The sequence below is a fragment of the Lactuca saligna genome, chromosome 2 (genome assembly GCF_052625555.1).
Source record: "Lactuca saligna cultivar CGN05327 chromosome 2, ASM5262555v1, whole genome shotgun sequence".
NCBI lineage: Eukaryota > Viridiplantae > Streptophyta > Magnoliopsida > Asterales > Asteraceae > Lactuca > Lactuca saligna.
In genome coordinates, this window is record NC_136418.1 from 115,492,516 (window position 1) to 115,504,746 (window position 12,231).

The following is a 12,231-nucleotide window of genomic DNA, read 5'->3' on the forward strand; positions in this document are numbered from 1 at the left end:
ATCTCTAATTTGTGTTCTATTCATTTAAGATACACATGTATTGATTTTTTTTAGTTTTATATTGTGCTTTATTCATTTAAGATTATATTTGTATTCATTAAAGACAATAGTATTTTATATTTATAAATGAAAATGTGCATTCATATATGAATACATGGTCTCAAAATGATTTTAATCACTAACTACAGTTGTGTCAAAATAAAAATCAAATTCTAACATAATCATTTATTTGTGATAGTTTGGTTTTTTATCGATTTTTGATTGACGTAAAATTTAAATGAAATTGAAAAAAAAATGGATTTTTTAAGATTTTTTTTTTTCTGATTCAAAATAATTTTTGGTAAAATGTTTTTAATGTTCCATTAATAAGAAAAATAAAAAATCGAATATTTTTATTTTTATTTTTTGGTAACTGATCCTAAATATAAAGAAATTTGATTGAATTTTATTTTATTTTAATTTAATTAAAATATACAATTACTAATATGTGCATATTTATTGATTGGTCCAGAACTGTTCTTGTGTTCTTATCCTTTTAGGTGTTTTCATTTTATCATTACCACATATATATATATATATATATATATATATATATATATATATATATATATATATATATATATATATATATATATATATATATATATATATATATATATAAAGTTTTCGAAAAAAATTCAAATATTATTTTCCGAATTTATATTTTCCAAAAAAAAAATAATAATAATAAATAAATAAAAATACATTTTTTACATATTCTAATACAAAATTCGAATATTGTACATATCTGACAAATCTAGTAGAATATTCTAATATTTTAAAAATCATGTTAAAATATTTATAGTGTAATATTGTATTAGAATATTTCACCTATTTTCCAAAAAAAACGGTAAATTATTTTATTTATTTTTTATTTTTTAAATATATAAAGTTCCGAAAATAATAATTAAAAAAAGAATTTTTGATTTTTCTTTTTATTTTGCATTTTAAAATTCTTTTTAGATTTGATCTTACGGTCTCACAAAATTAGCATGGTCTCAAATCAACCTGAACATATATATATATATATATATATATATATATATATATATATATATATATATATATATATATATATATATATATATATATATATATATATATATATATATATATAGACACACACACTACATGTGAAACCCGTGTACTATACGGGTTGGTTAAAAAAATTTATATAAGAAGATATAAACACTAAGTATTATTTTTAAAGAAAATATTAAATATCAAACTATAAGCTTTAAGTATTCTTTAAAATAAATTTTCAAAATATATATACAAACAAAATGATGAATAAATAAATAACTCCATTTATACTAATAAAAACTACAAAAAAAATAATTATATTTTAACCATATAACATTATTTTAGTTTGTCAATAAAAATGAACAAAGCTTGATTATTTTTTCTGTATTGATAATTTTGCCTAAAATGACAATGAACATTCAAAGAAACATACCAATTTTGAATTATATATATTGAAGGAAACATATTAAAATTTAAAAATATAAGGAAACAAACTAATGGTAAATTAATTACTTTCTATAATCTAAAAATTAGATAATTCGTTAAGAAAATCAAAAATTATTACAAAATGATAAGTGGAAATTAATTTCTAATAACTAACCGCAAAAATAAAAGTGTCAAAAATGCATGAAACTATGAGTTGTGTTAAAAAGATTTTCATTTATTAGTATATATATATATATATATATATATATATATATATATATATATATATATATATATATATATATATATATATATATATATATATATATATATATATATATATATAGGTTCAGGTTCATTTGAGACCATGCTAATTTTGTGAGGTAATGAGACGCAATCTAAAAATAATTTTAAAATGCAAAATAAAAGGAAAATTGTGAAAATTCTTTTTTTAATTATTATTTTCGTAATATTATGTACCAAAAATAATATAAAAAAATAAAAAAAACTAAAAAAAAATAAATAAAAGTTACTGTTTTTTTTAAAATACGTAAAATATTCTAATAGAATATTACATTGTAAATATTCTAATGTGATTTTTAAACTGTTATAATATTCAAGTATTCTACTAGATTTATCAGATATGTAAAATATTCTAATATTTGAGTAGAATATTCTAATATTTTAGTAGTATATGTAAAAAAAACGGTAACTAATTTATTGTATTTTTTTTGGAAAATATAAATGACGAAAATAATATTTAAAAAAAATAAATAAAAAAACCAAAGTTTATCCTACTACTCGAATTTGCATCATTGGAAGAAGTATAACATTCATTTGTATTATCAAATATGGAAAACTTTTTAATCATATATAATTATAAAAGAAACAACTGAATAAACATCAATGTATGCAATGTATAATCACACATGATTAATAATGAATTCCTTATATAATCATATGTAATTACAAGAAATAAATAAACACAGATAAATTGAATATGCATCAATAGTTATTCTAATATGAAAAAAAATGGATAATCACATATGATTAACATTAAACAAAGTTATTAAAAAAACAAATGAAGAATCACATAAGATTAACAAAACATATTTAACTCTAAATACATCAATAATTCAAAAACAATAAATTAATTATATAATTATAACTGATGAAATAAGTATTTAAAATAAAATTTACCTGAAACATTGTAGTTCTGGTTTTGATGACTTGAATGTTCAACATCTTTATCAACATCTTCAATACTCTCAACAAAATTACTAATCTGATCTTCATTTATAAAGAAATTCACATTATCGCTTGTAAAAGACATTGTCAAACAATAGAACATCTCATTAACAACATAAACATTTATTATTACAACAAATATTAATAATATATAATTTAAAACACTATAATATAAAATGTAAATGTTCACTACATATGCTAATCAAATATGATTGAATATATTTGTTTGTATAAAAATAGTAATCACATATGATTTTCTCAATCATCTGTTCCTATAATAGTTAAGCATAAACTGCTAATAAAAGATATTAATCACATGTAATTGAAATAATACGATTTTAAATATATATTAATCACATGTTTTTTTTTTAATTTTTTTAATTTTATTGTTTTAGGGTTTTCTACAAAGCATAAATCACGATTACTAGCTTCATACTAAAATTTCGATTTATACTTCATAAATGCAGTTACATTGCAAGAATCAACGTTTAATAATCAAAATAAGTTTCGCAAAGTGACAATTTTTACTTTTTCAATGCACAATATGTTAAACCCAACTCCTTTCAAACTTAAAACTTTCGATTAATACTTCCAAAATGCAGTTACAATGCAAGAATCGTCGTTTAATGATATAAATAACTTCTGCTAAGTGATGGTTTGTACTTTTTTGATGAACAATATGTTAAACATAACTCCTTTCGAACTCAAAACGTTAAATAACTTATTCGATTACTAGAATAGATGAAATAAGCACAAATGCGAGTGTTTAATAATAATAAAAAAAAAGTTAAACAACGAGAATCTTTTTTTACCATTTGATAGAACGAACTGTTATACCTAACTTCTTCGGTAATGATGCAATCACTTCTTCTATAAGAATTGGCAAACAAAACATAATGAATTTAGGAACAAAAATCATAGAAATCGTGTAGATTTAGAAGCAATTACGTAAAAATAGTAACAAATAACTCTGTTCTCAATGAATACTCTCGACCAAAGTTACGTAAAATACACAAACAAAATAAGATGAAAACTTGTTCATAAGAGCAAAGTTACGGAAATACTCCTGAAGTTAATTAGCAAAAGGAAAGTGTGTGTTTTGAAGGTCATAGGCTAAATTTTGTTCTCAAATATTCTCGATCTAAAAAATGTTCTCATCTGAACATATATATATATATATATATATATATATATATATATATATATATATATATATATATATATATATATATAGAGACACACACACACACATCACAATCACATACTTTATAAGGTATCACGAATAACATCATATAAAATTCTCGAATTTTGAGAAATTTATTTTGAACCTTTAAAGTTTTTAAGAAACAAGCACACATTTTTTCATCATGTTTTCAAGATATTAATATTTTCTAATAATCATTTTTAATACGTAGTGAATTACATATTGCTACCCATCGGTTCCGGTTCCGGTTCCAACATTTTAGGAACCAACGGTTCCGGTTCTGGATAATTAGGGCGGGTACCCAGCTACGTTCATCCCTATATATATATATATATATATATATATATATATATATATATATATATATATATATATATATATATATATATATATATATATATATATATATATATATATATATAAGGTTAGGTTCATGTGAGACGGTCTAATTTTGTGAGACCGTGAGACGCATTTTTTATTTTTTTTAGTTAATTCAAGTTCCGAAAATAATATTTAAAAAAGAATTTTTTGATTTTTCCATTTATTTTGCATTTTAAAATTATTTTTAGAATATGTACATTGTAATATTCTATTTTGAATATTTCACGTATTTTTAAAAAAAAATAGGATTTTTTTATTATTTTTTATTATTTTTAGTTAATTCAAGTTCCGAAAATAATATTTAAAAAAAGAATTTTTAGATTTTTTTTATTTTGCATTTTAAAATTATTTTTTAGAATATGTCAGTGTAATATTTTATTTAGAATATTTCACGTATTTTAAAAAAAAAAAGGGATTTTTTTTTAATTTTTTTAAATTTTTTTAGTTAATTCAAGTTCTGAAAATAATATTTAAAAAAAGAATTTTTGGATTTTTCCATTTATTTTGCATTTTAAAATTATTTTTAGATTTGGTCTCACAGTCTCACAAAATTAGCATGGTCTCAAATGAACCTGAATATATATATATATATATATATATATATATATATATATATATATATATATATATATATATATATATATAGTAAATAAATGGATTAGGTTAAAATGGTGTATCGTAATATTATACAGCTTTCTACGTAGAATCATATACATAATTCTATTTTGGGGATTATAGATGTAATGTTGAAGAAGGCGACAATGACTACTTCCTTCAAGTTACACCGGTTGCAAATCGTCCTCATGACATCTCTATAAAAAAACCCTAAATAACTTATACTGCGTCCACCGTTTTGTACATTTTGTCGGCGATGTACCAACAACCAGTTGTTCCTCTCAAGGGCTCTTAGCAGTCAAATCATACCTTCTGTTAACATCGACAAGGGTTTTGTTCTCCCCATTGGTAGTCCTCGACTGATGTCTAATCGCTTTCCGTTGGAACCTCAACATCATCATCACCGAGAAGGTGCTATTTTGGGTTTGATTTTGATCAAAAGTCTCCTTTGGGCTCCAATATATTATCGATGTAACTTTCACCACTGACCAACTAGATCTACTCCACTAAACGATTATTTGAAACTCCATCCTCAGATATTGTATTATTCAACATTAACAATTTCTTGAATGATATATCCATAGTTTAATACTAATCCTTCAAATATTCTTTCATTATTTCGAAATTTTAGTGTTACTAATTAAGCAAGTCTATTGTATAAGAAATTTTCCAAAAAATGGTTCATCAATTCGTTAGCGTACAAAGAGTTCACTTGATGGCATATGTCATAATAATTTGACAACTATGTATCTTTTGCTTTTTGTTTCCCTTCATGACTTCATGTAATGATTTATATTTTCTTATTGAGTATTACAAAAAACACATTAAAGAGTGACATTCTTAGTTATTTTAAGAATGCAAATTTAGCGGCGATCGTCTCATAGTTGATTACAATCCATCAGACTTACCAAGTATGATGTAATGGTTCCATGTTATAATTTTGTGCCATGTAGTTTGTAAAAAATTTAACATTGTAGTACTTCAACTAAAACTATCTTATGATTAATTACACTTTGACCAATAGTGCCTACTTTTGGCGATTCAGGAGAGTTCTTCGGCTGAGAAGTTGGTTGATGTGTATGTTCGCGAGATCGTTTCTTGCCATGGGGTTCCGGTCTCCATTGTTTTAGACTGTGATGTTTGGTTTACTTCTAGGATCTGGTAGAAGTTCCATGAGCAGTTGGGCACGAGGTTGCATTTCAGCACTGCTTTCATCCGCAGAATGACGACCAGAGTGAGCGGACGATACATACCCTTGAGGATATGTTTTGGGCCTTTTTCATTTATTTTGGTGGGAGTTAGGATTCCTACCTACTTTTTGCGGAGTTCTTCTACAACAACAGTTATCACTCCAGCATTAGTGCTTCGCCTTTTAAACTCTTGTATGGTCGGAGATGTCGTACCCCAGTTTGTTGGGGGAGATTGGTCACAACGTTATGGGAAGGACCGAAGTAGTCCTTCAAACCATGGAACTTATTTAGCAGATCAGGCAGAAGATACATACCGCTCAGAGTTGACAGAAGAGCTATGCCGACCGGTGCTGATTCGAGTTTAGGTCAATGATATGCTATTATTGAAGGTTTCACCTTGGAAATGTGTGATACGCTTCAGGAAGATGGGGAAATTGGGTCCCTGGTACATTGGTCCTTTTCGAGTGATTTCCAGGGTTGGTAAGGTTTCTTATAGGTTGGATCTACCTGAGGAGCTCAGTCAGATTTACAAAACTTTCGACATTTCGTAGCTGTGAAAGTGCGTATTCGATGAGGATGCAATGGTTTCGTTGGACGATATTAAGGTCGACAAGCGCCTGAACTATGTTGAGAGGCCGATGGTTATTTTGGAGGGGAAGATGAAGGTCCTGCACAACAAGTAGATAACTTTGGTAAAGGTACAGTGGCAGTATTGGAGAGGCTCAGAGTGGACCTGGGAGCTGGAGGTAGAGATGCGGGAGCAATATCCTGAGTTATTTGTCGTAGCAGACTTCGGGACGAATTCTAGATCAAGTGGGGGAGAATTGTAACATCCCGATCTTAAGGTACTTCAAATTTCAACCCTTTTACTTATTTATATTGTAAATGGTCCCAAAGTTCAAGAATTATATGCAAACTTGATGGCATTTTGGTAAATTATAGCTTCGGAGTACGCCATGCGTATGTGGTGTACGTTGGGCATACATCATTGTACGCTAGGCGTACTTCCTAATTAGGGAAACCCTAATTTTTATGGTTTGGTTTGTATTTAAGCATCCTTATGGCCTCATTTCCCTTCACCTTCTTAGCCTCCACTATCTCATTCGTGTTGTAACCCTAGAACCACCTTGTGAAGCCATTTCAAGCCTTAAAGTGTGTGTTTGTATTCTTATAAGAAGAAGGAAGGAAGACAAGATCATCTTTGGAGAGTGAAGCACTTTGGATTTGGGATTTACTCTTCATTTGCAACCCTTCAAAGCTATAAAGCTTGCATCTTGATCTTTTAATCTTATAGATCTAGAAATGGGTGTTTTAGTGATACTTTTTGGTCCCAAATGTCTTATCTTGAGCTTGACATGTTCTTGAATATTTGAGTTTTCCTTTTAGACCCTAGGAGGGTCCTAAGTCATCAAAATGAAATCCCAATGGTTAGTTTTGCTCCATGAATCTTGTGGAAGGTCTTAATGGATTAACACTGTGAGTTAAGCACTTAATGCGTATGTAAAGTCATAAAGTTGGAAACTTTATGACTCTAGAGTGTATTTGAGCCTTGGATCTGAAATATGGACATAAGTTCTTAAGCCATTAAGCAGTTATGGAGTTTTAAAGGATGCAAGGGTATGCCATGCGTACTCGGAGTATGCCCTGCATATGAGTTCAACCACCCTGATGGTGGTTAACTGAGAGGGTTCGAGTAGGCTTAACGTATCTTCGGAGTACGCCCCATGTACACATATTGGGTTAGCCAGGATTAGTTGACTCGGTTGACTTAGTGGGTTTGAGCAGTTGACTTTGACCAAGTTTGACCATTGAGGGTATTTTAGGTATTTTGGGATTTTGATGGAATTGGTCTTTTGTGGGATTAGGTGTTGGTTAGAGAGCTCAGATTCGGAGTCAGGGACCTCATTAAATTCTGTTCAGTTTGTAAGGTGAGTTTTCCTCACTATACTCTTGGTTCGAAGGCGCCAAGGCCAGCCCATTGGAATGTTATCACGGTTTATCGCATGTTGGTATGCTGTAGTGATATGTTAGATTTGTATCTTGGTAGATAGCATGATGCTATGCTTAGTGATCTGTAAGATCTGTCTGATTGTCTATTGGATGATTATATATATGCTTATCTAATATGTATATGTCGATATGATTTATGAGTGGGTTGGTTGAGGCGTACCAGTATAGACTGAAGGCCAAGAGACCCAAGGCGTCCCGGATAGACTGCAAGCCTGAGGGTGTACAGTTAGGACGAAGTCCTTTAGAATGTTACAGATAGGCTAAAGGCCCGGTGAGGCGTATCAGTCATGATGAAGGTTTTGTGAACGTACCAGATAGACTGTAGGCCAGTGGGGCGTTCCAGTCAGACTGAAGGATTACAACTTTGAGTTATGTTTCAGGTACTTCGGATGATCACAAGAAGGTGAAGGTGTGATGATGCACATCCTTATGTTTTGACCTATGATTTTGGGAGACTCTAATGTTGAACATGTTTTGAAAACTATGTTTGTAAACAAATTGTGAAAATTATTGGTTTTGATAAGTTTAAATTTATCATGATTTTTATGAGTGTTACAATTCACTTGATAAGAAATTATAAAATCTAAATCAATCTAGTGAGACTTTATTATAATCAATAATAAACACAAAGGCACTCATTGTTTACATAAGATTAAACCAAAAAACAATGCTTGTTAATGCATGAATAAAACAATCATATATGGATACATAAAATTCATATGATTCAAAAAATATAAAATAAAAACTGTACTTATTCATCTATGAATAAAACAAAAATAATAATAACTTTGAAATTACAATTATCACACGTTTATACATATATGAATAATACAATAATTTATTCATATTCACAGATTCATATATAAATACATGATTATCACCAAAACTAAAAACAACATAATAATTCAATTAGCGATACCTTTATAAATGAGTTCTTAACATTTTCTTCTTCACTCTTACACATCAAAGAATACAAATCACCATCAATAACACTCGAACTTGACATATTAAACTAATTGAACTGTAATAAACAACAAAAACAATCTTAATATCGATGGAAATCATGATAAAATAAAATAGAAACTAAACGACAACAAAACTAAAAAAAAAACACATAAAAAAAAATCATAAATATGAAAACCTGATCAATTTCGAATCTGTCTCAATTTAGTGCGTAAAAACGATCTGCTTGAAAATTAAATCAGCTCCGATCAGATGATGCAACTACAATTTCGAATCTATCTCACTTTAGAGCGTAAAAAGGATCTACTTGAAAATTAAACCAACTCCCATCAGATGATGCGATTACAATACAGATCTCAAACTTCCTAACAAATATCCAATGAAACAATTGTAATATAGATGTGAAACTTTAAGATAAATGCATTAAACGACACAAATTGAATGAATACGTTTATTTGCTAACGAATTATATAAAGAAAGAATCTAGATAATGAATTCCGATAAATCCGATTCAAACAAGATAAAGATTAACGAATTCCGATTGAAAATGAAGAAAGAATAATCAGATTGACATTCAACATCTGAGGGAATTAGAAACTAAATATGAACAAGAAAGAAGGAGATCTAAAAAAGTGTCTAATTTACATAGATACCTTTAATGAAAAAATGATTTGCGCATTTTAATGATTTGCATGTTAGATCAATGATTGACTTAGAATGATTTCCTCATTCTCAACATTTTTTATTTTTCTCAATTGAACTTTTATATATATATATATATATATATATATATATATATATATATATATATATATATATATATATATATATATATATATATATCTTTACTACTTATAAAAGAAATCTAACTATTTCTATAAATAGATTAAATATAATAATATTATTTTTTTAAGACGTCCAAACTATTAAGCTTGAAGTACAACCTATTTATAATATAATAATATTAAAACTTTAACCCTATCCTTTATCCCCTAAAAATCTCGTATCAAATTAATAGAAGAATTCATTTGCAAATTGAACCCGTCAATCTCAACACTTCAGCCATTTGAAGCGGTCAATGTCCAACAATTTATAAAGGATCTCTTCTCTCACATTGGTAACAAGCCATCTCATAATATCTATCTTCGTAATCCCTTCAAAGTAAGAAATATACGCACACTCTCTCGAAGAACCTAACCAGTAACCAAGATAGTATCACCACCACCACCACAGCCACTCTGCCTCCTTTCGCTTTCAACTAACCACTATCACGACTACCGCCCTTCCTCTCACCTACGACATGAACTTTCTTTTGGAACATAACATTTTTCTTAAAAAAATATCGTTGAAAGAAGCTATTTATCCCCGCCGCTGTGCGCGGGTAATGGCTAGTATATATATATATATATATATATATATATATATATATATATATATATATATATATATATATATATATATATATATATATATAATATCATTGTAGCCCAATCAACTTTCAGGTTTTGTTTTAAAGAGTCCCTAATATTTTTTTTTAGGTATTTTAAGGGCATAAAGTTCATATTACCTGTTAAAAAAGGACCATACTTGCAATAGCCGGCTTCAAATTGATGGCGTGGCTTTTTATTAGTAAAAAAAGAAACTAAATTACAAATCCAACTCATACCCATCGTTCCAGGGTTCTTGATTATGTGGGTTTCCTTGAATGGAGACGACTAACATAATTAGAGTGCTGATTTATTGCACAAATCAAGTGATATTGAGGAATCCACAAAATCGAATGACCATATAGTTGTAATCTGGTTTGGCCGCCAAATAAGAATGGAGTTGCCAAAAGGATCGGCATCATAAGAACGCATACGATTGACCTTCGATGTGATGGATCAAGACAATATTGTTGGTTAGTTGTGAATCTAGAGTGGATAGCAACAACGTCGTTGTTGTCTTATATAATGCCTGTAGATCCGGGCTAGTCAATTAGAGGCAATAAGTGTTGAAAATGACTTTTTGGAAAAATACTATTTAGAATAAATAATCTTAACCAAGTTGTAGTATATGTTACAAGGTTTCCGTACATATAAAGACCGCCGAAATCCGAGTTATAACGAAGAAATTATGACCCGTCGAAGTTTCGCGACGGAACCGACACGATACCGGGAAATGTAAATAGTGAATTTACGATAGAGCAAGATTAAGCCTTAGTAATCTAAACGAAATTCGTAGAATACGTTAAACTGAAAGCGTCCATAAAAAGAATGCCTAAATCTGACTTCGTATGAGGAAGTTATGATTTTTTGAAGTTTCGGATTAGGAGTGTACAACCCGAAATTCGAATATTAGATCGAGCGGTTTTTAGCCGACACAACCTAAATGAGAATCAAAGATCTCGTTATTAGCAGCGTAGCGATAAAAAGACAGACGAAAATGGACATCGGATAAAGAAGTTATGAGATTTTAACGGACCAATCATGTCCCGGTCTGTTAAAAATATAACTTTAAAAATAAAGTCAAAATTAGCCAACGGAGTCTAAAAAAAAAGTTGTAGAGTACGTCTCCACCTACATGTGGATATAAATAATGTCAAAAACGGAGTTTGTATGAACGAGTTACAAATTATAATAGCATATTTATGTATTAAAATAAAGTATAAATCATATATACGTACACACACACACACACACACACACATATATATATATATATATATATATATATATATAATTAGAAAGGTATCGATGATGCGGTCATTATAAGACTAATGTTGAGTTCTTTCGACATTAGTTTAGTACAAATATCATTAAATCTATTTAAAATATGATTATAAATGGGTGTTTAGTTGTTTATATAACTATAAGATCATTAAGTAATTATGGAGGGTAGTTTTTGTAAATTCAATTGCTAAAAATAAGAGGCTTGGGCTCTCATATTTCTTGCACCATTCTCTTGATTCAAGAGTCTTTCTCTCCTTATCCCCCACGCATTTCGGTCCCTTGTGATTCGACTTCTCTTTCTGTAGTTTTAGTATAGTAACGTGAGCGCTAAAGCACTGCACGGATCTTTCTTAGAAAGATTCAGCGATGAAGTTCTGCCCTTGCAGAGCCCGACTCTTAGCTAAAATCCCCTTGTAAGTAA